The sequence below is a fragment of the Arachis ipaensis genome, chromosome B05 (genome assembly GCF_000816755.2).
Source record: "Arachis ipaensis cultivar K30076 chromosome B05, Araip1.1, whole genome shotgun sequence".
Taxonomy (NCBI): Eukaryota; Viridiplantae; Streptophyta; class Magnoliopsida; order Fabales; family Fabaceae; genus Arachis; species Arachis ipaensis.
The window spans coordinates 35,968,300-35,972,776 of NC_029789.2; positions in this window are offsets into that span (position 1 = coordinate 35,968,300).

Sequence of the window (4,477 nt, forward strand, 5' to 3'; positions counted from 1 at the left end):
TCCCTCTTTTTCAAAAATTCTTTTTAATTAATTAATTATTTCAATTTTTAATTTTAATTTTAATTTTATCTTAATTTTCGAAAATCATTAACTATTTTTCAAAATTATTTTCGAAAACTCCTCCCTCTCATCTACTTCTATTTATTTAATTACTTACTTACACTTCTCCTCATCTCATATATCTGCTATCCTCACCCTTGTGTTTGGATTCTCCTCCCTTCTCTTTCCTTACATTACATTCTTTTCTTCTTCTACTCACACAAAGGAATCTCTATACTAGTCTTTCAATTGAATGAGGACTCCCTTGAGTTTAAAACTCAAGGACATCCTTCTGTAAACATGGAAAAGAGGCACAGTAAGCTTCTCTCAAAACAGAGTCAACCAGAGCCCCCACAGTCAAACTCTAAGTTTGGTGTTGGGGAGTCTCAACAATGCTCTGAACATCTGTGAGGCTCCATGAGAGCCCACTGTCAAGCTATTGACATTAAAGAAGCGCTTGTTGGGAGGCAACCCAATTTTTATTTATCTAATTTTATTTTTATTTTTGTTGTTCTTTCATGTTTTATTAGGTTCATGATCATGTGGAGTCACAAAATAAATAGAAAAATCAAAAACAGAATCAAAAACAGCAGAAGAAAAATCACACCCTGGAGGAAGGACTTACTGGCGTTTAAACGCCAGTAAAGAGCATCTGGCTGGCGTTCAATGCCAGAACAGAGCATGGATCTGGCGTTGAACGCCCAAAACAAGCAACATCCTGGTGTTCAGACGCCAGGAATGCACACTAAGGAAAGCTGGCGCTGAACGCCAGAAACATGCTGCATCTGGGCGCTGAACGCCCAGAACAAGCATCAATTCGGCATTTGAACGCCAGAATTGCATGCAAAGGCATTTTACATGCCTAATTGGTGCAGGGATGCAATTCCTTGACACCTCAGGATCTGTGGACCCCACAGGATCATCTCAGTATCTGTGGACCCCACAGGATCCCCACCTACCTCCATTCATACTCTTCCCTCTTCTCATTCATCCTCTCTTCCCAATAAACACCCTTCCCCAAAACCCTTCACCAATCACCTCAAGCTCTCTTCCCTACTTCCCCTTCACCACTCACATCCATCCACTCTTCTCCATAAACCTACCTCATAAACCCCACCTACCTTCAAAATTCAAAAATCACTTTCCCACCCAAACCCATCCCATATGGCCGAACCTTAACCCCTCTCCCTCCATTATATAAACCCCTCCATTCTTCTTCATTTTCACACAACACAACCCTCTCTTCCCTTTCTTGGCCGGAACACAACTCTCTCTCTCTCTCTCTCCTCCATTTCTTCTTCTTCATCATCTCTTCTTTCTTCTCTTGCTCGAGGGCGAGCAATATTCTATGTTTGGTGTGGTAAAAGCATAAAGTTTTTTGTTTTTCCATTACCATTGATGGCACCTAAAATCGGAGAATCCTCTAGAAAAGGGAAAGGGAAGACAAAAGCTTCCACCTCCGAGTCATGGGAGATGGAAAGATTCATCTCCAAAGCCCATCAAGACCACTTCTATGATGTTGTGGCCAAGAAGAAGGTGATCCCTGAGGTCCCTTTCAAACTCAAGAAAAATGAGTATCCGGAGATCCGACATGAGATCCAAAAAAGAGGTTGGGAAGTTCTAACAAACCCCATCCAACAAGTCGGAATTCTAATGGTTCAAGAGTTCTATGCTAATGCATAGATCACTAGGAACCATGATCAAAGTAAGAACCCGAACCCAAAGAATTATCTCACCATGGTTCGGGGGAAATACTTAGATTTTAGTCCGGAAAATGTGATGTTGGCGTTCAACTTGCCAATGATGGAAGAGAACGCACGCCCCTACACAAGAAGAGTCAACTTTGATCAAAGGTTGGACCAAGTCCTCATGGACATATGTGTGGAAGGAGCTCAATGGAAGATTGACTCAAAAGGCAAATCGGTTCAACTGAGAAGACTGGACCTTAAGCTTGTAGCTAGAGGATGGTTGGAGTTCATTCAACACTCAATCATTCCCACTAGCAACCGGTCTGAAGTTACTATAGACTGGGCCATCATGATCCATAGCATCATGATTGGAGAAGAGGTGGAAGTTCATGAGATTATACCTCAAGAACTCTACAAGGTGGCTGACAAGTCCTCCACTATGGCAAGGTTAGCCTTTCCTCACCTCATTTGCCACATATGCAATTCGGCTGGGATTGACATAGAGGGAGATATCCTCATTGAAGAGGACAAGCCCATCATTAAGAAAAGGATGGAGCAAACAAGAGAGCCTATTTATGGATCTCAAGAGACGCATGAAGAAGCTCATCACCAAGAAATCCCTGAAATGCCTCAAGGGGTGCACTTTCCTCCACAGAATTTTTGGGAGCAAATCAACACCTCCCTAGGAGAATTAAGTTCCAACATGGGACAATTAAGGGTAGAACATCAAGAGCACTCCATCATCCTTCATGAAATTAGAGAAGATCAAAGAGCAATGAGGGAGGAGCAACAAAGACAAGGAAGAGACATAGAAGAGCTCAAGGACATCATTGGTTCCTCAAGAAGGAAACGCCACCATCACTAAGGTGGACTCATTCCTTGTACTTAAATTTTCTGTTTTTCGTTTTCTTATGTTAAATGTTTATCTATGCTTGTGTCTTTATTACATGATCAGTAGTGTCTAAGTGTCTATGCCTTAAAGTAGTGAATATGAATCCATCACCTCTCTTAAATGAAAAATGTTTTAAATTCAAAAGAACAAGAAGTACATGAGTTTCGAATTTATCCTTGAACTTAGTTTAATTATATTGATGTGGTGACAATACTTTTTGTTTTCTGAATGAATGCTTGAACAGTGCATATGTCTTTTGAAGTTGTTGTTTAAGAATGTTAAATATGTTGGCTCTTTAAAGAATGATGAACAGGAGACATGTTATTTGATAATCTGAAAAATCATAAAAATGATTCTTGAAGCAAGAAAAAGCAGTGAATACAAAAAGCTTGCAGAAAAAAAAAGAAGAAAAAAGGCGAAAAAAAAAGAAAAAAAAAAATAAAAAGCAAGCAGAAAAAGCCAAAAGCTCTTAAAACCAAAAGGCAAGAGCAAAAAGCCAATAACCCTTAAAACCAAAAGGCAAGGGTAAATAAAAAGGATCCAAGGCTTTGAGCATCAGTGGATAGGAGGGCCTAAAGGAACAAAATCCTGGCCTAAGCGGCTAAACCAAGCTGTCCCTAACCATGTGCTTGTGGCGTGAAGGTGTCAAGTGAAAACTTGAGACTGAGCGGTTAAAGCCAAGGTTCAAAGCAAAAAAAAAGAGTGTGCTTAAGAACCCTAGACACCTCTAATTGGGGACTTTAGCAAAGCTGAGTCACAATCTGAAAAGGTTCACCCAGTTATGTGTCTGTGGCATTTATGTATCCGGTGGTAATACTGGAAAACAAAGTGCTTAGGGCCACGTATATATAATAGTCCATACTTTGGCCGCGTTTAGACGATGCAAAAGGGTGTTGAACGCCAGTTCTACGCTGCAGTCTGGAGTTAAACGCCAGAAACACGTCACAAACCAGAGTTGAACGCCAGAAACACGTTACAAACTGGCGTTCAACTCCAAGAATGACCTCTCCACGTGTAAACTTCAAGCTCAGCCCAAGCACACACCAAGTGGGCCCCGGAAGTGGATTTATGCATCAATTACTTACTTCTGTAAACCCTAGTAACAAATTTAGTATAAATAGGATTTTTTACTATTGTATTAAAAGATCTTTGATCAGTTTTATGCTATCTTAGACTTTCATGGGGGCTGGCCATTCGGCCATGCCTGGACCATTATCACTTATGTATTTTCAAACGGTAGAGTTTCTGCACTCCATAGATTAAGGTGTGGAGCTCTGCTGTTACTCATGATTTATTGTAAAGTACTACTATTTTCTATTCAATTCAACTTATTCCGCTTCTAAGATATCCATTCCCACTCAAGAACATGATGAATGTGATGATTATGTGACGCTCATCATCATTCTCACTTATGAACGCGTGCCTGACAAACATTTCCGTTCTACATGCAACCAAGCTAGAATGAGTATCTCTTAGATATCTAATACAGGGGACCGAGTCCGAGTTATTAGTATCTTCGTGGTATAAGTTAGAACCCATGGATGGCCATTCCTGAGATCCGGAAAGTCTAAACCTTGTCTGTGGTATTCCGAGTAGGATCTGGGAAGGGATGGCTGTGACGAACTTCAAACTCACGAGTGCTGGGCGTAGTGACAGACGCAAAAGGATAGTAAATCATATTCCAGTATGATCGAGAACCTCCAGATGATTAGCCATGCCGTGACAGAGCATTTGGACCATTTTCACAGAGAGGATGGGATGTAGCCATTGACAACGGTGATGCCCAACATAAAGCTTGCCATGGAAAGGAGTATGAATGATTGGAAGAAGGCAATAGGAAAGCAGAGGTTCAGAAGGA